Raw genomic sequence first — 27,308 nt, 5'->3', positions numbered from 1 at the left:
TTGTATTATTATGCCCTATATGTTGAGATACAGTCAGATATGAGCTTCTTGTGCCCTTACGTGTCTTGCTGAATGTGCCAAAATCCTGGGGCTTTGACTTTTCTCTTACCTGGGCCACTTCTCAGGATTGATAATGTAGCTGGCAATCCTGAGAAGATAATACATTGCGGTTCTTGTATTGCACCTGGTCTCCTTTCAGACAAACAGGCTTGCTTACTGCTTTTTATAAAAGCTGCAGATTCCCTAAGCTTTGGCTCTCCTCTGAGTGACTCACTCCACTGCATATGCAGGCTCCACTGGGCTCTCAACATTGCCTTGTGGGACTTGGGCACTGGTACAACCATACTGATACTCCTGTTATCCCTTTTGCTGCAACTAGTAACTTTCTTTGTCTCTGACTCAAGAGTCTCATATCTTCTGCCAGCATCCACAAAACTGTGGCAGGCTTACTTAGTTTGAATAGTTATTTCGGTGGGAGCTTTCCTGCTTCTAACTTTCTTTCGCAGCATCAAACTTATTGAAGTAGAGCAACATCCCAATATTTTATTTATAAAATATCTTCCTTTTGAACGGTTCAAATCACTGTTATATAATATGTTTTTCCCCTAAAAAGTTTTTTTTAATTTTTTTTTAATGTTTATTTATTTTTGAGAGAGACAGAGACAGGATGCAAGTGGGTTGGGGCAGAGAGAGAGGGAGGCACAGAATCTGAAGCAGGCTCCAGGCTCCAAGCTGTCAGCACAGAGCCTGATGTGGGACTCAAACTCACAAGCTGTGAGATCATGACCTGAGCCGAAGTCGGACGCTCAACCGACTGAAGCCACCCAGGTGCCCCTTCCCCTAGAAAGTTTTTATGAAGTATGTAGGTACGGGTTAATCCCATTTTATAAATGAGGAATTGGAGGTAGAGATTAAGCGATTTTCTCAAGATCATTTAATTAATTCATAGCACACAAGTGCTAGAATTCAGGTGCCTACTTCTCACTGATAACACAGGGATGGGGTGTCTGTAATATATAATACTGCCATCTTCCTTCTCACTAACATTCTCTGTAATGATACTTGTCTAATTCAGACCATAGAATTTATAACTGGTATTCTTCCAGGAAGGAAGAACTCTTGGTAGTATAATTACTAACTGAAAATCTGAAATTATTTAGACTTCCTAATATTTCGTAAAGCATGTTCTGTTCCAACATTCACAAACATTACTCATATATTAAAAAAACAAATAATGTTTGCTCTTAGCCTCAAATATAGTGTTTCTTACAGAGTAGTCCTCATCAAAATAATCTGGAGAGCTTTTTAGGAATATAGGTTGCACCCCAGACCTTTCAAATTAGAATTTCTAGAGTATAAAGAAATCTTGAGTTTTTTTTAAATCAAATGCCCAGGTAATTAAAAAAAATTTTATTAATGTTTATTTATTTTTGAGAGAGACAGACAGACAGAATGTGAGCTGGGGAAGGGCAGAGAGAGAGGGAGACACAGAATCCAAAGCAGGTTCCAGGATATGAGCTGTAAGGACAGAGCCCAATGTGGGGCTCGAACTCACAAACTGCAAGATCATGACCTGAGCTGAAGTCAGACACTTAACCAACTGAGCCACCCAGCCGCCCCATCCCAGGTAATTTTTTATGTCCATTAAAGTTTGCCATGCATTACTAACAGGGAGAGGTTGTTTCTCTAAAACAGGTGTGTGCAAACTACCTTCCTTTGGCTAAATACCTACAAATAGGGGAAAGTAGCAGATTTACAAAACCATTTCTGAATATAGTACTTATGAAAGGTCTTGATGAAAGGAATGCAAATCAACACCAAATGTATGTCTTTCAGAAAGCCAAAACTCTTTCCTTACATCATGAATTTAGCAGTAGTGGATTAAAAAATGCCTATATTTGGTGAAATAGCACACTTTAAGGAATTCATTTATATGGAGACCTTCTGTTTTGTGGTTGTGCAACACCTCCTTTTGCCTATTCATAAATCCACTTGATATGTTTTCATTGAGTGCCTACTTTCTGAGCCAAGCGCCATTCTAGGCACTGATGCTACAGTAGCGGACAAGTTGGCTGGGATCCCTGCCTTCAAGGTCTATACCAGAAGAGGATGACAATTGCTTCTTAACAAAAAGTAAGATTCTTTACAGATGAAGATAAAAGGATTTTGTTTGCCACCAAGGACTCCAAACTTGCCATTTTGCAGAAGAAATGTTTTTTTAATATTTTTTCTTTACAGATTTGAAACTGAAAGTATGGTTATAAGATAGACATATATCAAAGGAATCCTGTTTGATTCTTGCTGGACATTTAAAGGTCACGTCAACTAATACGAGCAGGAACAAAAATACCAACTCTGAAATTTTAAGTCAGTTTGAAAGAAGGTGACATCAAAGAGGTAAATATTGCCTCAATTTCTTGGTCTCCCACCATGATTTTTTATGAAAAAAAAATTTTAATTATGTGTGTCATTACATTAAAATAATTTACATAGCATGCTGTAGTATTGACCTCAAGTATGAAATATTTGAGTAATTGAAATGCTTAGAAAAAACACATTATTCCCTAGGGTAGAGCCAACAGATAGCCTAATATATATTTCATCAAATATAGGACACACAAGATTCATAAATGATTGTTATATGAATGATTAACCAGTTAAATGAGTTACAAACCATATAAATTTGGAGGCTGAGTGGCATTAAAAAATAAAGTGTACCCAAAATAGTTACTGATTACAGGAGCTCCTTTTGATTCTTTAAAGAAATTCTATCCTTGCAAAAAATCTTATGCAAAAGGGATAGGATTTAGGGCAAGAGAGCAGCTTGTGTGTAGTAATAAAATTTATTTCATAACTTTATTTAGTTGAGGACAGATTGGATTTGGAGATTCTTGAATCCAAAAGTCCCTAAGAGTAAAGGTCTTGGGAGGTGAGAACAGTTGTTAGAGTTGATTTGGGGAATGTCATTTGAGGTCAGATATGATATTGGAAACAGTGCTGAAGAATCTGGACTTCGAGCTCTTTGATAGTCTTTAAGTAGGAAGGAGATGGATCAGATTAACATTTAGATAGGTGACTGGTGTAATGATGTGGGGGCTGTATTAGCAGAGAAAGGACAACATGGATTTGGAGAACAGTTGGGAGATCAATGAGCAGATCTTGGACCAAGGCACCAGCCATGGGCATACCAATTAACAGATGGATTCAATATATTTTACTTGTAAGAAATTCAATGAGAAGGGCAAAGGAAAAAGAATAGATGTATTTCTAACAATTTTCAATAAAAATCAATCCTTATTTTTGCATGGCATTCCCACTGATGAATTAGTTATGAATCATTGTTGGGTCGAAAATTTCTTGATAGACTGAGCATTGGTCAAGGAGCTAATCAACCTGTGACTGGCTGAATATTCTCATGCTGGAGGTGTTTTGGAGGCACTCTTGGAACCTATGACTCACTGTGGACTCCAAGATCTTCCCCAGGACCAGTAACTGTTAGTGATAGATGGAGCCTTGGAGGTCAGCTAATGGATTGCTTATGTTGATACAGATGGTTAGTAGCCAAAGTGGGAGTAGAAACCTGAATTTAGTGTTCTGTTCACCATGCTGCCTCAACTATGTGTGGATCAAATAGAGTCGTTGGTTTTATCAACTAAAGGGAAGAAACTTAGATCATCTGGACTGGTGTTTCTCAAAAAGTCTGTATTCATTACGATTCTCCAGAGAAACGGAACCAATGGGAGATATATATATATATATATATGGAGTATATATATATATGGAGTATATATATATATATATATATATGGAGTATATATATATGGAGTATATATATATATGGAGTATATATATATGGAGTATATATATGTATATATATGGAGTATATATATGTACATATATGGAGTATATATATGTATATGGAGTATATATATGTATATGGAGTATATATATGTATGGAGTCTATATATATGGAGTCTATATATATGGAGTCTCTCTATGTATATGTGGAGTATATATATGGAGTATATATATTATATGGAGTGTATATATATATATGGAGTGTATATATGTATATGGAGTGTATATATGTATATGGAGTGTATATATATATATGGAGTGTGTGTATATATATATATATGGAGTGTGTATATATATATATATGGAGTATATATATAGAGAGAGTGTATATATATATATATACATATACTCCATATATATATATATATATATATATATATACATATACTCCATATATATATATATATATATATATATATATATATATGGAGAGAGAGAGAGAGATGAGAATTGACTTACACTATTATGGAGATCAAGAAGTCCCACACTCTGAATCTGCTGCTTTCAAGCTGGAGAACCAGGAAAGCCAGTGGTGTAATTCAGTCCAAGTCTAAAGGCCTAAGAACCAAGGGAGCCAATGGTATAAGTGCCAGTTGGAATCCAAAGGCCCAAGAATTGAGGGCCTGACAGTGTAAGGCCCTGTCCAAATCCAAAGGCCTGAGAATTAGGAGTGCCAAAGTCCAAGGACAGGGGAAGACGGATGTCCTGGCTCAAGCAAAGAGAGATTTTAAATTTAAAGTCATACCACCCTCCCTTCTCTAAGATAACCTCACCTTGACTTCTATTGCTACATCTTTTTCAATACCATAGTCATAAAACAGTGCTATAATTTTGTACATAGTTACACTAACACCATCCCTCCTCATTGAGCATCATGGATCTAGGTCAGCGTCTCCACTCCGAGTGGAGCCTTTGTCTTGAGAACAAAGCATCCTTTTTTCTTAGTGGTAAGTTGTTGAATGGAGCTAGGGCACAGCCCTATGCATGGTTACAGATCATGCAGCTGTTTAAGCACTTGAAATAGTCTGGACTAAAGACTTGTTTGACCTGGAGTTCTGGTTTTATACCAGAGTTGGTATAAATTAATCCTACTGGAGTTGATAGATTATCTGAATGGAAAGTCCAGGCCAATCCTTATTTATCAATTGTATAAGTTTAAGATTTATATTTTTTAATCATTTGGTTAAAATGATGCATACTTATAACTCTACAAGTTCCTAGAATTTCATTGTAAGAATAATGTCAGAACTAAAATAATTCTAAAAGAGGTGCATTTGTTTTAGTTTTCAGGAAATCTGCCTTTTAACTAATGGCAATCAGCCTACTTTGATTTTATGTAAAACAGATGTATAATTTCTGGTGCTGAGTAAAGGAGTATTTGATGATATTCATAAAAATGATTAATATTTAAAAAAAATCTTTTTGGGAAGCCTACATAAATTTCAAAGTCCCAAATATTTACATTGAGAATGAATACTAAGGAAAATTAAGTGTCTCTATTTAAATGTTAGATCTTAACACTTTGTGCTGATGGGTCATTAGTGTTAATTAGATAACAAACCATCACAGATGTAGGAGAGGCAAAATTTTCCCTCTACCCTTCTAGGATTTTTCATCTGGGGTAGAAAATGTAACTGATATATATAGCAGATTACCCAGAGAAAAGCATACACATTTATGTAAGTTTTATGTGATGTAGGAGCGCTCACCGTGACATGAAGACCCAAAGAAATAGCAAAATTGTAGAAAGTACTTTTATATGAGGTGGAACAGAGGTTAATTGTGGGAAAGTCACTAGAATATATGGGGAGGCTAAAGGAAGATAAGAAGTATTTTAACAAGTTCTGTTTGTACAGAATCTCTCAGCTTTGACTCCCTGTTGAAGCATGGTTCTTTTTTCCTGGTACAGGGAGGGCATCTTTCACATGGCAGCGTTTTTTTTTTTTTAATATTTATTTTATTTATTTTGAGAAACCGAGAGAGAGACAGAATCATAAGTAGGCTCTGTGCTGTCAGCACAGAGCCTGATGTGGGGCTTGAACCCATGAATCGTGAGATCATGACCTGAACCAGTATCAAGAGTCAGATGCTTTAACCGACTGAGTCTTCTAGGCATCCTTCACATGAGAGTTTTTAATCACGTATTTTCAGGAAGAAAAGTAGGACATTAGAATGCCCTTCTTGCACCTGCTGTTTTTTAAGTGTCCCTAGCTCGAAATAATCCTTATGCCAAAGTGGCATATTTTGGGGTGCTATGCAACCTGTCACCCACTCACAGACCATAGGGATTTTTCAAGGATTAAATTAGAAAACCCTTATAAAACTATCAGACCCATGCCTGGCAGAACAACACCCACTACACGGTAGTCTTTACTTTTGTTGCTGCTAATTATAATTAAAAATAATTACGTGCTGTTGACAGATACATACCCTTCAAATCAACTTTAAAAAATTGTGACTTTAAATGCTGTATTGCTTAGGAAAACAGTTGGCTGCTTCATTGTTATGTTTATAATTTGAAGTTAAAGTCCCTATTCTCAGGGGTGTTCTGTGATGCTCCTGAAGTTCTTGATGAGGTGGGAGCTCTGTGTACTGCTGGTTGGCAACTGAGGTATATTTTGTCACACAAGCCAGTGTCAGGTGGAAAGCAGAGTTTTTCATTTTCATTATTTTGGGGGAATGTGATTTACAAGTGTTTAACAGGGCTTATAGCAAGCTCAGGTATATATTATAATTTCCTTGTTACTTAAAACATTTCTTAGGTTAATCTGAGGAGTCACATAGCCTTAGTTACGGGGTGATGGTGATCTAACATTTGTGGCTCTAAGGTTTTTGTTTTTTTCTCAAAACAAATGGCTTTCCAAAGCTATTTAGGCCATGTGTTCCTACTCTGCCTTATAAATCTTGATGTGCCAGGTACTGGAGCGATTGCTTAGTTGATCCCTTGGGAAGCCTGAAGTGAAAGCATTGATTAGGCTCTTTTGGGCTGAGAGCCCTATTCAGCTATTCAGCTGGCAGAAAGTCTTTGTTTTTTCATTAGGCAAACTAGTGGCAGCAGAATCTTGCCTAGAGATATTCTTATTAGCATGGTCATGAGCACTGCCTACTGCCCACTCACAAGTCCTGTTGGTAAGCCATTCTGGAAGCAGAGGAATGTGCTCCAATCTGTATTTATTTAGAATTTTTAAAATGGATACATTTGTCAATGCTTATCGGATAAAGCTCATGAGATTTTCTGTGTATTTGCTAGGATAAATCATTCTGTGATATGCTGCTCAAATTCAGAGTGGAATGTACTGTAATCTGATTTGAAAGTGTCATGGGAAATTTCTTCAACGTTTTAGTATTGATGAATATCAACTTAATAGATGCATGCTGTGTACTTCTTTACTGAACTGGTGCTGTGGGAACTTGATGGACAGCAACGATTATGGCCATTGTAAGTGCCATATACTCAAATGTCCTATGAAAAAGAGCATCAGAAATACAGTGGTATGCAGGATGTGGTTTTCTTTTTAAATATTATATTTTATTTATTATTTATGGACTAAAAAAGAGAGGTGAGCTCCATTAACCCAGTGACCCTTATTTTTTCCCAAGAAGGATAATTGCATTCTAATGGATATATAGGAACAGTAGGTATTGTAAATACAACTCTCTGAAAGAGTGGGGCTGCTTTGCTTCAGTCTCTCTCTGAAAGCATCCATTGGGGCCCAGCATAAATTTATAAGCAACTCAAATTCTTTACCAAAATAGAAAAATACTGCCAAATGTGTTAGCATTGGGAAAATCGAATAATGTTCTGGTGTTAATCTTCTATTTTCTTCAAACATATCATGTTCTTTTAAAAGTCATAGTCATTGGTTTCATTCAGGACTGGAATTATAGCCTTACAGTAAGTGTCACCATGGTGTATTTTGGAGAGTGCAGTGATGTGCTCCTATTTGTGAGGGCTGTGTGCATCTTGCATGAAAATCATAAATTGAGGGCTCCCACTGGTCATTTTCCATTGACCTTCTGCGTTTTCTGACCTGATCAAGTCTTCTGGTCCTTAAGAGACTTAATTTTGAAACCTTCCTGAGATCTAGCCAGGAGAAGGATGGAGTCTCAGTTCTGCTTTTGGGCTCATGCTGTGATAGGGTCACAGAGACTCCACAGAGATGTTGTCAAGGAATCTTGAATGCCAGTTCATGCACCACTGATATTCTGTGACTGTTCTTGCCAGAGGCAAATGAGAAAGATATAGATGGTGTACATTTCTTTTCACAAAACTGAATTTATTCAGAATTTAAAAACAAGATCCTTTAGGGGTACCTGGTTGGCTCTGTAGTTTAGGCATCCAACTCTTAATTTCAGCTCAGGTCATGATCTCATGGTTTGTGAGCTCGAGCCCTTGTTGGGCTCCGTGCTGTCAGTGCTGATTCTGTCTCTCTGTCTCTCAAAATAAATAAACTTTAAAACAAACAAATAAACAAACAAAAAATAAGGTCCTTTATGTTTTAGATTATGCTTTTTTTTTTTTTTTTTTTTTTTGGTGCTTAAGTGTCATGTATTCATGAAATGATGTCCACTATCCTTGGTACTTGTTTTAATGTTCTTACTTGGCACACACAAACAAAAAAGTTGTCAGCTGTACATCATATTCCTTCACCCTTAAAATGAAAAACAATTTTTTTTGTTTTGATCTGGGACATCCTCAAATCTGGAAATCAATTACTTTGTCAAAGACTATTTGGTCTTTTTGAAGGCTCAGATCTTCGTGTTAGGAAATGCTTCCTCTAAACTTATTGTTTTATGTTGTCTCTCAAAACAACATAGCTTATTCCTTAAGACCCCAGGCGATGAACCCAAACAACTAGGATTCCAGTGTCTCTAATGCCATTTATTTTAACTTTCAGAGCCTCAGTTTTCCATCTGTGTAAATGGCAACAAAACACCAAATTATAGAAGTGCTATGACCATTAAGTGGGTTAATACATATCAAATGCTTAGCACAGTGGCTGGCATAAAAGACATATTTTGGCATATATGAATTTTGCAATTGATCGTATTTTTCTTCTTTGTTTTGCTAACAGGATATTTATAGCCAGATTTGCCTATATGTATCCCACGGTTGTCTGAGACTTGATTAGGTGAAATTCTATGGCTGGCCTGCTATTTCCCTACCTATATTCTCTCTTCCCTTTGACTTCCTCAGCTGTTTATCTTTCTCCATTGATTATATGTGCTTAAAAAACTTTTTTTTTTTTTACCAGAGGCACCTGGGTGGCTCAGTTGATTGAGCATCTGACTCTTGATTTCAGCTCAAGTTACCATCCCAGGGTTGTGGGATTGAGCCCTCCATTGGGCTCTGCACTGAGCATGGAATCTGCTTAAGATTCTCTCTCTTTCTCCCTCTGCCCCTCTCCCCAGCTTGTGCACATTCTCTCTCCCTCTAAAAAAAAAATAAAGTAATAAAAAAAATCCCATCAAGTACTAATACAGCCTCTCCTCAGAGTACAGATATGAGGATATACAAACTCAGAATTTCTGGGTTTGGGATTCAGAAATCTACTGTATAATAAGCATTCCAGGAAATACTTAGGCACACTCAAACTTGAAGATCGCTGGCTGAATAGAATATATGTAATATTTTATATTGTGAGAAATTTTTGTATAAAATACTATAAAATAAATCAGTAAGCCAAAAGTAAAAATAAATAAATAAAAATCCCATCAGTATTTGGGATTGGGGTAAGATACAAATAAATGAGTTAAATTTAGCCAATTCATGCACCAGGCCTTCACATGCCACTCCCAGCAAAGTGACTTCACAGTCTTCTGACTTCAGAACTTCTTTGATTATACAACTCACTTGGCCACTCATAGACTCCTAGAATATTGCAGCGGGAATGTAGAGGAGGTGGCTGTGACCGTGAAGCACTAGGGGACTCCAGGGAGCTGGCTGCCGAAGAGGCCATCCATTGAGCCAAGACCAAGCAAGATAGAATTAGAGGAACCAACACCATTATCGCTCATAATATCAAACTCTACCATTTAATAACACCTCTTTTTTAAAAAGTTTATTTATTTATTTTGAGAGAGGGGGAGGAGGGGCAGAAAGAGGGAGAGAATCTCAAGTAGGCTCTGCACCATTAGCGTGGAGCCCAATGCAGGGCTTGAACTCATGAACCCCAAGAGATCATGACCTAAGATGAAACCAAGAGTCAGAAGCTCAATTGACTGAGCCACCCAGATGTCCCTACCGAACACCTTTTAAAAAAAAACAAAACTGGATTTGTACTAAGTATTTTCCTTGCAGTATTTCATTTGATTATCACAATATCCATTAGTTACTATTTTATTCCCCCTTCATAGATGGAAGAAACAAACCTAGAAGATGTTAAACAAGATATTTCAGGTACCAAGACTAATATGCAGTTGAACTGGCTCTCACACCCAGAGTACCTGACTTTATAACTTCCGCTCCTGACTGCCATGGTTTCCAATCTGCTGTTATTCCCACAGAGCGAAGCAAGGAAAGGCAGAGGCCTCCTATAAAGTTCCAAAAGATTGTACTGGCATGGTTGGCAGGCTTCCTGACTTCCAGGATCATAAAAAAGGGCACTTTAGTCATTTGTGCTGAGATTTACTGTAGAGTGTCCCATCCTGTAATATGCCGTGAGAACATTTGTACAAACCCAGCCTTGGGGCCCGGCTCACCATCTTCATCACAGACTTGTGCACTCGGTGCTTACCATCTGGTTGAATCGTGGGTAGAAGTGTTTACTTGCTATTGTACATCCTTCAAATTTTCCATAGTAATAAGTGGCGCTGGGTACTGAGAAGTAAGCAGTTGGCACTCCTATGCCACCTGGCACTTGGCAGCCAAGCTCCTCTCCTGAGCGGTAAGGGAAACCTGAGGAGTGAAGGTTCATCTCAGGACAGCATCAAGCCTCACAAGCCAACAAGTGCTGTTTGTTATTCCATGGGTGCATCTGGACCCATGATGGGTGCTCTGGTCTAGCCAGGCAGTGGAGTGGTCCCAGCAGTGTTTGCCTTTTGGAGAAAACAGATACCGTGACAGAGAATGAGCAACCACGGGAAACTTGATGTCCTCATTTTGCATTTTGAGCATATGCATTACAGGCTGGCCCTCAGATGGAGCAGCAGTTCCTGGTGTGGTTGCCTGAGAAAGTTGCAGTGGACATTACAACTTCAGTTTTCTTTCACTGGGTTTGTTTTGTTTGTTGTTTGCTGGGAAACTAGGTATGTTAAAACCATTTCAGGTTTGATTGGATCGGAGTCCTAGAAAAAAAAGGGTTCTAATCAGTGAAAAATAGATGTTCCTCTGAGAAAGGTGATTAAGCCTCTCCAGCAGCACACTGCTGATTGTTCATCAAACTTGTCTCCAACAAGTTTAGCAAACTGAGCGATTGTTGGATGTATTTTATGCAGTTATTCACAGTATACTTAGAGTTTCCAGTTTTGCCCTTTTTTTTTAAATGTTTTTATTTATTTTTGAAGGAGAGAGAGAGAGAGAGAGAGAGAGAGAGAGAGAGCATGAGCAGGGGAGGGGCAGAGAGAGAGGGAGACACAGAATCCGAAGCAGGCTCCAGGCTCTAAGCTGGCAGCACAGAGCTGGATGTGGGGCTCGAACTCACAAACTGTGAGATCATAACCTGAGCCAAAGTCAGACACTCAATTGACTGAGCCACCCAGGTGCCCCGACAAGTTTTGCCTTTATTTCTTACTTGCTCAGCAGGAACAACTCATTTAATATGAGCAACTTATTCAAGAAGTTTGAAGGCACTGTAGCGTAGTAAATAGAGTTTTGCAGTCAGAAAGAGCAAAGTTCTGATCTGGCTCTGCCATTCACTTGCTGTGGACTCTGAGTAAGTGACTAAGCCTCTCTAAGCCTCAGTGGGCTCATTTTCAAATTATCATGTGGAGTGGGTGCAGTATCAATTTCAGAAAGCAACTCAATGTGATTATTGAATGCTTACATGTGCCAGGCACTGTTCTAGGTTATATGGATACAGTGGTGAACTTGAACTTTCCCTCAAGGAGCTTGTGTTCAAAAGGGAGGGCCAAGCTAACAACTTATTACAACAAATTAAGATGCAGGCTAAGACAGTGAGAAGCTTGAAGGGCCTTGGGTGTGTAAGGGGGAAAGTAAATAATTCAGTTTAGGTCAGCAGTTCTCTGCCTTGACTGTTCACTAGGATCCCCTGGAGAGTTTTGTTTTTTTTTTTTAAACTACCAATATCCTGGTCACATCATAGACTAGTTAAAATCAGAATTTCTAGGGGTAAAACTTGAGGACCAGTAATGTTTAAGTCCCCCAGGTGATTTTAATGTGAAGCCAGGTTTGAGAAACTTTAGTTTTGGCTGTGATCAGAGGGGTTATTGGAGGGAGCTGGGATCTTGAGGCTTAAGCCTAGGGCATGATCCAAAGTTGGCTACATGTAGAGAGGAGGGAACCACACGTAGAACAAGAAAAAGGGCATGTGTGTGTTTGTTTGTGTGTCTGTGTCTGTACGTGTGAAGAGCTGCAGGGGCGGAAGAATGTGATACATCCTGGGGAAATGCAGATAATTCTGTATAGATTGAACATGGAACCCAAGAGGTGTAGGGCTGGAGAGGTAAGCTGTGGCCAGAACACAAAGGTCTTTGAATTACCTTCTAAAGAAATGGCATCAGTGCTGGCACGTGATAGGCCTTCAGTAAATGATAATGATTGTTATTAGTAGTAGATGCTTGAGTTCTTGGAATCATTAACTGCTAGGGTGGCAAGGGTCATTCTAACTAGCCTTCTCAAGGGTCTCAATGGAAGATTGATCTTCAGAACATTTCAATATACCAGCCATGTGAATGGGAAGAGGAGATTGATGTGTCTGGGTTGTTAGCTTCTCTCCATTCAAGTTGTGACTTCAGAGTCTAGTGAGTAATTAATTTCTCACTGAATTTTTTTTTATTGTGGTGAAATATATATAACATAAAATTTACCACTGTAACCATTTTTAACTATACAGTTGAGTAGCATTAAGTATATTCATATTGTTGTGCAAACATCACCACTATCCATCTCCAGAACTTTTTCATCATCCCCAGATGAAACTCTGTACCCATTAAATACTAACTCCCCATTCCCTCTTCCCTCCCCTGGTCCTGGCCCCCTCTATCCTACTTTCTGTCTCAATGAATTTGATTGTTCTAGGTACCTCATATAAGTGGAATCATACAATAGTTGTCCTTTTGTATCTAGTTTATTTCACTTAGCATAATGTCCTCACTAGATTTTTAAAGTCTTAGTTTTTTTCCCTTAAGGGCTTAGGTCTTTGCTTGGACCTTAAACTCTGACATTTTAAAAGCACAGAAATAACTTTGATGTTAGGGAGTTCTTAATATGTCAACACAGTGTAATATAAGATGACAAAGTAGCATACGGTGTGTGCAAATGTCCTGCCCAGTTTCCCTGATGAAGGCATGAACATCCTGGATTATCTGTTGTGGTTTATCATGCTCTGTTCCCTCCGATAACACAAAGACAATATAAAGGTAGTTGTTCATCCACCTTTTCATGGGTTGTTGTTCTCTCTTTCTTTTCATTCAGAGACCTTCAGATGTCTCTTTTCTTCAAACTGGATAGTAAATATAAATAGGAAATTATTTTTAAATAATCTCATATATTAAACATGTTGGTTTGCAAGCTTCTTGGGAGATTCTTGGGGGTAATCGGAAACTAGCCACCATACACGAGGGCAAGGAGACTGAAGAAAAAGGCCACTCCAGATTGTCAGTTGGCAAAGGAACTTACATACAAGGCTTGTCTTGGGCGGCCACCAAATGAGATCGCCATACCTGCTTGCCAAGTGTTAAGAATTTACATAAAGGCCTTCACTGGGTTCAGTCACATAAACTCAACACCATATCATTGTCTCAAGGCTGTACCGTTGGGGCAGCTTCTGGAAGCGGGAAAGGCAAGCAGGATGCACATTCTGAAGACAGGGGACAGGTGAGGAGCCTCTGATTGCTATAGTCCAGCTCGTGGGTCATATCCTCTTAATGACCTCCCCCAACAGGGCAGGAACAACTTGAATCTTCACAGCCTCATATTATAGTAAACAGACTAGTTGCATGACTGCCATATAGTCACAGTTCTCTCTGCCTCCAAAAATTTTTATGAATAGCTTCTCAAAAAGATGGAAACCACTTGGCACAACAGTCATATGAAAAGTCATCACATCTCACTTAGTAGCTTAAACTGGAAAGAACCTGAATTCTTCCCTTGCTCCCTTTATTTCCCTTCCTTTCTTAAATTGTATTTATTAAAAAAAAAATCTCTTGAGTTCCTAATATATGTCAGGCAGTGCATTAGGGCCCACAACAAACAATAGATATGGTGTCTACTCTTATACAAACTAATGGGTTTAATATTGGTTATTGATTTATATAGTTAATTTCTGAAGCACATAATCACTAGTGCTAAATTCACAGGATATTAAGTGGATCATGTATTCTCATGTTTATTTTTACATGTTGGGGTAGAACCACTTAATGAGGGGCTAACCAACTGGCTGCCAACTTCTCCCACAAAGTGGGGTAAAATTCCTGTTGTCCAGGTCTGATGTTTGATTTGCAGTTCTAGAAATTTACATGTCAGTGCTTCATGAGCTGTCTCCTGAGACGAGAAGAGAGGACAGACTGATGTTAACTTACAGAAGAATGGTATATATCTGAGTGTCGAGTTATTTATTTTTTAAATAAATAAATTTTTAATAATTTATATATATACATATATATATTTTAAATATATAAATTATTTAATAAATAATTAATTATTTATTAATTAATATATTATATATTATATATTATATATTATGACATAATATATAATATATTATATAATATATTATATATTATATATTATGACATAATATATAATATTATGACATAATATATAATATATTATATATTATATAATAATATATTATAATTAATATATAAATTTTTAATAAATAATTTTTAATAATTTATATATATACATATAGATACATATATATATTTAATTTTTATTTATTTTTGAGAGAGGGAGAGAGAGAGAGAGAGCAAGCTGGAGAGAGGCAGAGAGAGAGGGAGACACAGAATCCGAAGCCGGCTCCAGGCTCTGAGCTGTCAGCACAGAGCCTGACGCGGGGCTCAAACTCACAAACCGTGAGATCATGACCTGAGCCGAAGTTGGATGTTTAACTGACTGAACCACCCAGGCACCCCTAATTTATTAATTTTGATGGGCAATATCACTTTTCATTCACTAAAATATTCATTTTTATCATTTCATGAATCCTTCCTGTATCAGGGTGCCTGAAAGGCTGAATTCACAGTCAAAAGGATGCTAAGTGAAGACAAAATTGAAGTAATATTATGTAAATCGTCTCAAGGGATCCTTGAGGCCGAGGAGATGCCTGGTATAAATCCGAGTCCTGTGGCAGAGAACATCTCCAGAATAAACCAGTAGTATCCCACAGATTCTGTGTTCTGAGTGATATAATCTTTCATCATATATGCCAGTATCATCAAGATTGAGTTACAGTCAGATCATGCTCTTAGCTATTCTGTCTCTTTAAAGTGATTTTGCTTATCTCTGATCTCATCCGTAATAGATTATGATGACTGGCCAAACTCTTAGTGTCCTAGGACTTTTCCTGTATCCCCGTCTAATCAAATTGTTCTCTTTGCCTCCATCTATCTATTATTGCATTCCAAAAAGTGCTCTATTTCAAAAAAAGAAACATTATCGTTAAAAAAGTCTGTGGGTTTTTCTTCAGTTAGGCCTTTCTGTTTCTTCATCCATTTAATCCATGTCTATTATATTTGTTGACTAAGTTTTGGGGATGTGCTTTGAACTGAATTCAGACCCAAGCTTTCAGAGAAAGAAAATCTAGCTATTAATCATGACCTAGACTCCAACAGGTTAGTTTGGAATAATATCCAGAGCACCTATTTTTCACTCTTTCTTTGGTTTCTCAGGGATCTCACTGTGCTCTGTGACAGGGTCTGTTTCTCCAGTTCTGGATTCTAGTATCCTGCCTTTTCACATGGGCCCATTCTAGAAGCATCTCAACTTGGCCTTTTTGAGTTGTAACCATTTTGGGCTTATGTGCCCTTTTTACGAGAGTCTTTGAAATGTGATAAGGTAAGCAGCTACCTGCTTTATCTGTACTAAGCCTTGGCCTTTGCTCAGATATATTTTTAAAATAATGCCTATTTAAACTTTCTACTTTTATATTATATCCCCAATAATCTTATATATTTTTCATAGCTGCACAGAATTGAAATTCTTTTGTTCATAGACCTCTAACGGTGACTCCATGCCCCTGGACTTCATCATTCATTTGCCACTGTGTGTTGGTAAATGTAAACTATGGACTTGAACTGTTCACACTTCCTTGCCAGGAACCTAGTTGTGTTGTTATCAACTTTGTCATCATTTTTACTATTGCTTACTTCAGGGAAATTAATGTGCTGGCTAGTGACATTTTCACTTCCCATTTTAGGACTTTTGGGTGTGATGTGTTTTTTAAAAGCCTATCCAGTATATTAATAATGGACAAGAAATGGCGTCATACAAGCACACAGGGCCTTGAAGATCAAGGTCTCGGGAGATTCAGAAGAGCAAATTATAGAGTACATTTTATGTCTTGGAAAGGGAACAGATACTATAATGAATTTTTAAGTTAGCAATTTGTTTAGTCTCCTGAGGCCCTGGCAGCTTGCTGAGGTTATAGGGGTAAAAAGCACCTGCAGAGAGGAATTTCTCAGTCAGAACCAACATTTAAAGTAGTGGTGTGTTAATGCTTAAAAAGAAGTCCTGCATACATTTTTTATAGCTTCTAGCTTTTTCAGTTGGATCTAACGGATGATGCTCTGAGAGGATGAGCCAGCTTGCCATTTTCCAGGCTCCAGTTTCCATTATTTATGTTCTTTCCAATAGAGCCTATGGCACATTCTTAAATTGAAGACAGCTTTGCTGAAAGTACAGCCTAGTGCCTGAATGGAGGCATATGGCAAATGCCATTGAGTCTCTACATTTTCTTTTTAATCCTGCTATTCTTATTTAGGAATATTCAGTGACTTAACTTAAAATTAAGTGCATTTTCAAGGATTCTGAGTTCCTGGGGCTGTTCTTTGAATAGTGAACGCTTATGTGATTAGTGTTTGATTAAATGTTCAAAGAGGACAGTTTTCATCACAATGTCAAGTGGAGATGTGTCATAAAAAATTAGATCAGAACTCAAAGGCAAATGGAAGATTCCATGAATTTTTATGATCTGAGCACAGAGTAATTTGAGTTGAAAAAGAGAAACTAAATATTTTGGCAGTCTTCAGCAAAGAAATTGTGACCTAAATTCAGATGTAGTCCTGGAGGCGATAATTTTCTATGGCACCAGAAGTGTGGAATAAGAAACATATCCTGGAGCTCCTGTGGGGCTTGAGTGCAGATCCTGTTAGCACTGTAGCCCAAATCATGGGAAATCTTGGCTCCTATTTTATCCCCTTCCTGAAACGCTTCTCCTTATCTCAGGCATCCCCAAAGTGGTGTCTGCTTGTGTTCAGAAATTTATCCACTCAGATTCTTCTCTTGTCTCCTCACCAAGCTCCTGCTGCTGCCCTGGGGATGTCGCTGGGCACAGTGCCAGTTCTATACCGCAGTCTCTCAGTCTGTTGCAGGATGGGGAGGACTTCCTCTCTGCCTCTTCAGGTTCATGGTTAGGCCTTCTCTTCATCACAATCTGAAACCAGAGACTTGATATGAAGGGTCAGACTCCATCTCATTTCATTCATCTCCTTGTCTTCCTCTTCTAGGCACCTCTGCTAATCTGGAAAAAAACCCTGCTTTTTCTTCACTCAAAAAATGATCCTTTTTGATTACAGATTCCTGCTGATCGATTTCCACAAAGATCTCTAAGTTACCGATTCTGCAAACTAGATTGCAGACAATCTAGTTTGGATACAGACACGCTTCTGCAAATGCAGTTTTACCTAAAAGACAGGAAATGTACGGAGCTACAGAAGAACCCTGGTCAGTGCAATAGTGAGTTTTCAGACGAGCTTAAATGACAAACAGGATTCATCCAAGGGACAAGAGTCCCTTTTGATTGACCTTTGAGATTTTCTAATGGCCGTGATGGATAGACCCTGATTTATTTATTTATTCCCTGTTCCTCTGTTCCACAACTGAACATGTAAAAACGATAAAGATGGAAGAAACTTAAAAGTGAAACATTCCCCTCTCAAGAAGGAATCCCTAAAAAAATTACCTATCATATGTAACTCTCTTTTTCCTGTGTGTATTTTCTTTCTGTCTCTCTCTGTACGCACACATATAATCATTCTGTATGTTTTGTACTGTATCTTTCTATTTCTCACTTTATTGGCATATATAGATATACCTCACTTTTTAACAGGTATATGGTATGATATATTACGTAGTTGTATTATAATCTCATCAACTAGCCACTGATTTGTGGACATTGGAATTACAAAATATTATATTTAGAAACAAAACAATATGCCACAAGATTATCTGTCATAAACAACAACAATGCCTGCCAATGTCATGATGCATTTCTCAACAGAAGCAAATCTGAATACTTTCTGTTCTGATAATGCTAATCAATGTTTACAGCAGAAAAGAACCCTGAATAAGTATCTTGTTTATGCTTATTCCTTCTAAGAAAATCATTTGTGTACTTTAATTCTGGATTCAGTAAGTCATTAGTGTTGAAGTATAGTCAAGAGCATAAGTTCCTTTCAAAAGCATGCTTGGGATTTTGCAATTTTACAATTCATAGCAAGAAAGACCAATTCAGTACTTTCTAATCACTAATATTTTAAATCGCTGTCCATTTAAGCAGATAAATGATTATTCTTTGTTATACAATAGAGGCAGAACTGTGATGAATTAATTTTCTAATTTTTTTATCACTCTGTTGGGCCTGTACTGCTAGCCCCTGGCTATCTGTGGACAGATGAGAAAGGCCTCAGAATCTGGCTTCCAATGCAGGCCATCACCGCTGTAGTCAGCAGGAGAGGAACGTGGTGGCCCTGTAGACCCATACTGTTTGGCATGATGTGGACACCAGGCCTCCCCAGGGCTTGTCAGAACTAATCCCATCGTGCCTCTCACATACCCACCAGAAGGCCACCTCCTTCAGGCTTCCACATCATCTGTACCCTCTGCTACTGTTCTCTACCTCCACTCATCTGACCCAATTTCCTCCTCTTCCTCAACCTCCCAAACTCTTCCCTGTGCCATTTGGACTTTATGGGCAATCACAGCAAACCCCTCACATCTGCAGCTGCTGCTTTGAATGTCCTCACCACTTGTTTGACCTAACTGAAACCCCGGTGCTGGCTATGGACATCACCTCCCCTGCAGTCTTCTCCAGTGGAAGCAGCTTAGTATCGATGTTCTGTCATCATCATTGTTATTATTCATGGTGCAAGTACCACAGGCCTTGGAGATTGTGGTGTCTTTCCAACATCAAGTTCATATCTCTTGCTTCTTCCTTCAAACACCCAGCTCCTTTGGATTTTGTGCCTTCAGACTTTACCACCCCTCTCTGTTGCTCTATCTACTGCCCCAAGACCTTCCCATTCATGGCTGGCCAGCCTGCCTCACTGTCTTCCTGTCGCACGTCCCTGGCATCTCCCGGCACCTTGGCTTCTTTGATCCAGGATTGCTCTTTCTACCTCAGCCACCACTTTGGCAGTCTTAACTTTGACCTTTCTGTTGCCCATAACTGGACTATGTCCATATCTTTACTTCAAGCATCCATTTCTCTCTCTTTTTTAAACTTTTTAGAAACATTTATTTATTTTTGAGAGAGAGAAGCAGAAAGAGGTAGACAGAGGATCTGAAGCAGGCTCCATGCTGTGAGCACAGAGCCAGATGTGGGGCTTGAACTCATGAACTGTGAGATTATGACCTGAGCTGAAATCAAGAGCTGGCTGCTTAACCGACTGAGCCACTCAGGTGCCCCAAGCATCCATCTCTTGACCAGCATCTCCCATGCTTCCAGTCCTCCCCACCCATTGGGACACCCCCATCATTGTCACCTTCCCAGCAGACAGCTTCTCTCCATGTGTAACCATTCTTTCCATTTCACTCCTGTTTCCATGGATGCAGCATTCCTCAGCCTATTGAACACCAGCCTCACCTCTTGTACTGTGGTGCCATCCCCTCTCACTTCTTGGGGACAGGGCTCATGCAGTAGTTTGCTTTAGTGGCTAAGTACACAGGCTATGAGTCAGATTTCCTGGTGTGAATCTTGGTTATGCCACCTACTAGGTGTATGACCTTAAAAGAATTATGTACCATCTCTGTGCCTCTGTTGCCCCATCTGTAAAATGTGGTGTTAATGTTGTCTACTTCACAGAGTCATGGAGACTAAAAGGGGGGATTCAGTGAACCACTTAGGACAGGGCGAGGCTCACAGTGAGGGCTGTGTCTGCATTAGCGTTGGCCCCTCCCTTCCCTGGATCCTTCCCTTGCGCATGCAGACATGCTCTAGTAATCTCATGTCTTGAAAACCAGATAGACAAAACCTTTCCTTCTCTTCACATTTCCCCAGCCCCATAACTCCCTCTTTGTTTCTCTTCTCTAAACCACAAAGCTCCTTGATTCCATCCACTTCTCTTTTCCTTCAGTTGTCTTACTTTAGTCCAAGCCTCTCTTGCCTGGATGGCTACAATGATTTTATGATCCATTCATTGTAAATCGGATAATGCCATTGAACTCTTTAAAAACCTCTCCCAGGGGAGGCTGGGTGGCTCAGTTGGTTAAGCGTCCGACTTTGGCTCAGGTCATGATCTCACGGTTTGTGAGTTCGAGCCCCACATCAGGCTGTGTGCTGACAGCTCAGAGCCTGGAGCCTGCTTCAGATCCTGTGTCTCCTTCTCTCTTTACCCCCCTCCTGCTCGCACTCGGTCTCTCTCTGTCTCTCAAAAATAAATAAACATTAAAAATAAATAAATAAATAAATAAATAAATAAATAAATAAAAATAAAAACCTCTCCCGGGAATAAAACTAATGCTTACCCTGGTGTACAAAGCCTTACAAGATTGGTATTGGTTAGATATTTCACAGTGATGCTAAGGAACAAATGACTCTAAAAAAATCTGGCTTAAAACAACCCTTTTCCTCAGGGATCTGCTAGTCAGCCAGGGCAGCTCTCCGATCCCAGCGTATTTGCTCACATGAGTGCAGCTTGGCTGGGGGATGGCTGGTGTAGGCTGCATGGACAGGGCAGTTCTGCTTCACGCTGCATATTTACATGGGGCCAGTCTGCTCCAGGGACCTCTCATTCTCCTGTTGGCACAGTCACCAACAGGCTATGGCGGCACAAGAGGGCAATTCCAAGCACTTGAGCATGCTGATATCCCATGAACCAAAGACAATTTCAGGGCAAAGTCCAGGAGTAAGGAAATCTACTTCCTCTTTGAAAGGAATTACAGAGACATGTCAAAGGAAAAAACATGGGTGTGTGTGTGTGTGTGTGTGAGAGAGAGAGACAGAGACAGAGACAGAGAGAGACAGAGAGAGAGAGAGAGAGAGAGAGAGAGAGAGAGAGAGAGAAAGGAGAGGGAGGGAGACATTGGGGCTAATAACTCAACTTACCATATCAAATCTGACATCTCACACCAGTGACCTCCTCATCCATGGTGCTCCAGCTGTATGGGGTCTTTTCTGTTCCTTGAACACAACAGATTTCTCCCCATTCTGGAGCTGTGTGTACTACATTACACTGTGCTATAAATTTACTGGCTGTTTTAGCATTAAAGTTTGCTTTCCTTTTACTCATTTTTTTATCCCTTAATTTTATTTTTGATGATGTATATACCCTTAGAGCATTCATTGACGTGAAGATAGATCTGAAAGCCTTTCAGATTCACTATCAAGTCAATAAAATACTTTTATTTTCCTCTAATACTGTGAAACTTGCCAAAAGATGAAAAACAAATTAATTTCTTCTCAATTTGCTCAACAGGAGTAATGGGTAGTAGGCAGAACTGAGGAAGAAGCAGATTCAGTGGAACTTTAGAATTGGGAAGTTGAGGTGATCCAGATTTTGTGAGCCTCTGAATTTAATAGGTGCAGTTTTCTCAGCATTTGTAAGCTAATTTTGTTTTACTTTATTCATATTACCACATATTTAGTGGTCCATTGGATGCTAGTTTGCCTAGTGCATACCAGGGCAGCTTCTTGAATGTTCCATGACTCTGGGGAGCAGAGTCCACAAGAATGGAAGGAGTGGGGTTGGGGGCTGGCCCATGAGGTGCTTCTGTAGGAGTTTCCTGGACAGAAAGGACTGTTGGAGGCAGAATTCAAGGTGTTTTACTTTATTCTTCTGAGAGAAGAAGGAAAGAGAGGGGTTTGGGCCCTTAGGGAAAGCAGCCACTTTCCTGGTGAAGAAAAAGAGAGGATTTACAGCAGTGCTTGGTGGATCCAGGCTCAATGGCAGGGTGTGTGTGTGTGTGTGTGTGTGTGTGTGTGTGTGTGTGTGTTACCTGTACAGCTGAGAAGCACATTATCATCACAATCATGATGAACATAATAGTTGCTAGCATAATTACAGGCTTTCTATAGGTCAGATAATATGATAGATGCTTTATACCTGAACCCATTTGACCCATACAATAATAATTCTTGGCAATAAATAATATTATCATTTCTATTTTATTTTACTTTTAAATGTTTGTTGATAGAGAAAGAGAGCATGAGTGGGGGAGGGACAGACAGAGATGGGGACAAAGGATCTGAAGTGGGCTCTGCACTGTCAGCACAGAGCTTGATATGGGGCTCAAACCCACAAATCATGAGATCATAACCTGAGCTGAAGTTGAACGCTCAACCAACTGAGCCATCCAGGGGCCCCTATCGCTTCTATTTAAAAAAAAAATGTTTAATGTTTATTTTTGAGAGAGAAGGAGGGAGGGGCAGAGAGAGAGGGAGACACAGAATCGGAAAGAGGCTCCAGATTCTGAGCTGTCAGCACAGAGCCCAACGCGGGACTCAAACTCATGGACCACGAGATCATGACCTGAGCCAAAGTTGGATGCCCAACCAACTGAGCCACCCAGGCACCCTGATTTCTACTTTAAAGATAAGTGAATGGAGGAGCAGAGTTTTTAAAGGACATTCGACTGTGGCAAATGATACAGTCAGATTTATGCTCAGGTCTGTCTGATGGTGGCACCTGTGTGCTTAACTACAACGGTACCACACTGCCCAGAGCAGAGGGGTGAAGAGTCCAGGACTGGGACTCACTACTGCATCATGGACAGGGAATGCAGTGTAGCACGTGCAGCTCCAGGGTGGTGGAAGCAGCCCAGTAGGAACAAAGGGACTCCATCTACAAGCTGCTAATGTCTGCCTTTCAGCCACTCGAGGAGGGAAAAGTCTTATGACCATAGTCACCAGAAGCGAGGAATCTACCTATGATTGTGGCAGAAGCAGTGAGCATGTTGACATCTGGGTCAGGAACAACCTCTGGGTCACCCAGAGCCCCTCTTGGAGACCAAAGAGCTTACAACTCTTGAAAGCCCTTGACTGAGTTTTATCAACTAGGAAGCTCTTGTCTACTACTCCTATTACCTATCACAGCATATTATTTATTAGCATTTATCCTGAAGATTTCACCTGGAACAGGCACCCTGCATTCTCACCGTATAATACATCCATCAGTCTCCAGGGACATAGCTGCACTCTGTTGGTGGCTCCGTGTCTTCAGATTGGATGACCAGGCTTCACTACCCTGGTGCCTCCTTATGTCCCCTGGCAGCTCTGTCCTGTTGGTCATTGCCCCTCTAGCCTGACCCACCCACTCAATTCCAAGGAATAGCAGAGAGTACAAGGAATTGGGAGCACTCCAAAGGTAGGCAGTAGGATGCATGAAGCTGGTGGGCATCAGAGCAATTTGGAAAGAGCCTTGATCTGGCCTTGTCCCACCCTTTGTGCTCATCCGATTGGCTGATGTTGAAGACGAGAAATTGCAGAAGCAACGAACATTGGTGGGTTGGTTCTGCTGAAATGTTTTGCAGCACACCCCCCACCTTTCCTGCACTTTGTATCACAAGGGGGTGTCATCAGGACCAAATGAAATGATGCACATGGTATTTTTAGAGCTTGTGGATGACTGTATTATTTATAAACATTCAAGGTGGAAGAATTGTTCATCTCTACCCTGTTGATACAGGCTTGGTCATGTGATTTGCTTTGGTCAATTACCTGTAAGCAGAAGTGATGTATGTCCTTTCTGGGCAGAGGCCTTAAGAATCAGTACGTAGTTCTCCATGCTCTTCTCCCCTCCTCTGACTCTGTTGGGATGGAGCCTCTGTCCGCTTAGGTTGCCAGTGATTCCAAGAGTGGGCAAAGATCATTGCTGACCCAGGATGGATATGCACGTGAGCGAGAAATAAACATTGTTGTAAACTGCTGGGAGTGCCCACTTCGGCCACACATATACTGAAATTGGAATGATACAGAGAAGATTAGTGCGGCTCCTGCGCAAAGATGACACACAAATTCGCGAAACATTCCATATTAAAAAAATCACACAATAAAAAACTGAGAGTTTTCAGGTTACTTGATACTGCAGAATATCCTGGGCTTGCCTGACAGGTACACAGCTAAACCCTGGAAGTCTCAGGGTGTTTCTGGAAATTAGCACTCAGCTGTGAAATGCAAATGCTACTATTAATAACCAAGATTGAAACACTGATAAAAAAAAGCTGAGGAAAAAACCCTTGATTTCAGTTTGAACAGAAGAGAAAGACTCCTTTTTACTCATTGTTATATTTTTTTTATTTTATTCATATCTTGTGCTTTGGTCTTTAGCTGGAATTCAGTTTTTAACTGGCATATACACATCCCAGTGTGCAAAAAATACTATATGTACAGTATATTTCTTTACCTTCAGTGCACAAATTTGGCTTTATTCCAGTGTTAGGAGATATGATAAAACTGATTATTGCCTTAAAAAAATCATTTTATACATTTGTACTCCACTGCCTTTTTATGTAGCATGGTGCAGCTTGTTGAAAAATATCATCTATGAAATAGAATAGCTTATTTGAAGGGAACTTAATAATGTCACCACTGTTTATATGACAAAAATTGTATAATTTAAAAATTAAGAAATGGTCTTTTTTAAAGTTTTTTTTTAATTAAAACTACCTGAACTATCATTTATTTTTAAGTGAAAATGGAAATAATACTTTAAAAATATTATTGCCATTGGGGTGCCTGGGTGGCTCAGTTGGTTGAACACCCAACTTTTTTTTTCTCAAGTTAGTTAACATTCAGTGTAGTGTTGGCTTCGGAGTAGATTCTAGTGATTCATCACTTACATACAACACCACGTGCTCATCCCAACAAATGCCCTCCTCAATGCCCATCACCCATTTTCCCCACCTCCCCAAACTCCCAACCCCCCACCCCACCACCCCCATCAACTCTCAGTTTGTTCTCTGTATTTAAGAGTCTCTTATTGGTTACCTGACTCTTGAATTCAGCTCAGGTCATGATCCCACAGTCTTGGGATTGAGTCCTGCATTGAGCTGTGCACTGTAAGTGCAGAGACTGCTTGGGATTCTCTCTCTCCCTCTCTCTCTCTGCCCCTCCCTGGCGCATGTACGCATGCACGTGTGCTCTACCTTTCTCTCTCAAAATAAATAAATAAACTTTAAGAAATTATTACTGCCGTGAAATTTATTTCATGAAATAAATAATGAACTATTTTTAAATAAATGTTTATTCCAGGAGAAGTATATGATATTAAAAAAAAATTAAAGGGGCGCCTGGGTGGCTCAGTCGGTTGGGCGTCCGACTTCAGCTCGGGTCACGATCTCGTGGTCCGTGGGTTCGAGCCCCGCGTCGGGCTCTGGGTGGATGGCTCAGAGCCTGGAGCCTGCTTCCGATTCTGTGTCTCCCTCTCTCTCTGCCCCTCCCCTGTTCATGTTCTGTCTCTCTCTGTCTCAAAAATAAATGAAACGTTAAAAAAAATTAAAAAAAAATAAACCTAAGGGTTTCTAACCTGCAAAATGGAAAAAAAAAAAAATTTTCCCTTGACCAGGGAAAAGCAGAACAAATGACTTTACAAGGTTGCTTCGTAAATGTGTATGTATAGTCTTCCCTGTGTGTGTATGTATAGTATATATATGTGTGTGTGTGGAAAGACTTATTCTTTTAAATTTTGTTTTTAGGCTTTTTACTGTATTCTTGCGCAGAGTACAAAAACAATATCAAGAAACATGCAGTTCTTGGGGCACCTGGGTGGCTCAGTCGGTTAAGCATCCGAATTCAGCTCAGGTCATGATCTCACAGTTTGTGGATTTGAGCCCACATTGAGCTCTGTGCTGACAGCTCAGAGCCCGGAGTCTGTTTCGGATTCTGTGTCTCCCTCTCTCTGCCCCTCCCCTGCTCACACTCTTTCTCTCTCTCAAAAATCAACATAAAAAAAAAAAAAAAAAAAGGAAACATGCAGTTCTCTAAGGTACACATTTTCTGTAGACAGTTCTTACAGTTTAAAGGAAAGTCATTAACAGATTCATTTGATATTTTTGATTTGAAATTCAGGGCAGTCTCCTATAAATGCTTACTGGGATGGAAATTAGCAGCAGTTGAAAAATACATGGGCCTTAAAGACATACAGACGTGGATCTAAATCCTAATATTATCTCTTACTACTTATATGTATTTGGGCAAGAACATATATCCCTTTTACCCTTAGTTCTTCATATATAAATGGACATATTAGTGCAGTCCTCTGTGTCATAGATTAAGACATAAGACATAAGACAATTCTGTCTTATCTCTTTTTGTTGCATCTTTTTGTTTTAATCAATACTTAAAACAGTGCCCGATACCACATATTCAAGAAATATTTGTTGAATGAATGAATGATTGAATGAATGAACAGCATAGGTCAAAATACTAAAATAGGTACATAAACTCTGTGAGTTTGCATCAATTTCTGGATCTCTTATTCTCTCTACTGCTCTGTCCATTCCTAGAATACCACCAAATCAGGCAGTGCAGTCATCTATCAAAAACTAGTAGCAGAGCATCTGGGTGGCTCAGTTTGTTAAGTGTCTGACTCTTGATTTTGGCTCAGGTCATGATCTCATGGTTTGTGAGTTTGAGCCCCATGTTGGGCTTTTTGCTGGCAGCATGGAGCCTGCTTGGGATTCTCTCTCTTCCTCTCTTCCCCTCCCCTACTCACACACTCTCTCAAAATAAATAGACATTTAAATAAATTAAAAAGAAACAGTAATGTATTTTTGTGTGCGTGCACATGTACATATGTGCTCTTTAGAATACTGTTCATTTTAAGATTTCATGATGCAAATGCATCCAATGAGGCAAAAAAATCATCATGCTTTTAATTTACATATGATTCAT

At 39.4% G+C, this 27,308-nt stretch overlaps 1 long non-coding RNA gene and 1 other non-coding gene across 3 annotated transcripts in view; both read left to right on the top strand.

Annotated features, from left to right (window-relative positions):
• The window catches only part of LOC144616074 (uncharacterized), a 142,538-nt gene that overhangs the window by 17,792 nt on the left and 97,438 nt on the right, over positions 1-27,308 (top strand). The window lies entirely within an intron of this gene.
• On the top strand, positions 24,346-24,454 carry LOC132693418 (U6 spliceosomal RNA). Its single transcript, XR_009616803.1, has one exon. It is a non-coding gene; the product is annotated as a U6 spliceosomal RNA (small nuclear RNA).

The sequence above is a fragment of the Panthera onca genome, chromosome B1 (assembly GCF_046562875.1).
Source record: "Panthera onca isolate mPanOnc1 chromosome B1, mPanOnc1 haplotype 2, whole genome shotgun sequence".
Taxonomy (NCBI): Eukaryota; Metazoa; Chordata; class Mammalia; order Carnivora; family Felidae; genus Panthera; species Panthera onca.
This window is presented reverse-complemented; position numbering and strand designations above follow the sequence as displayed.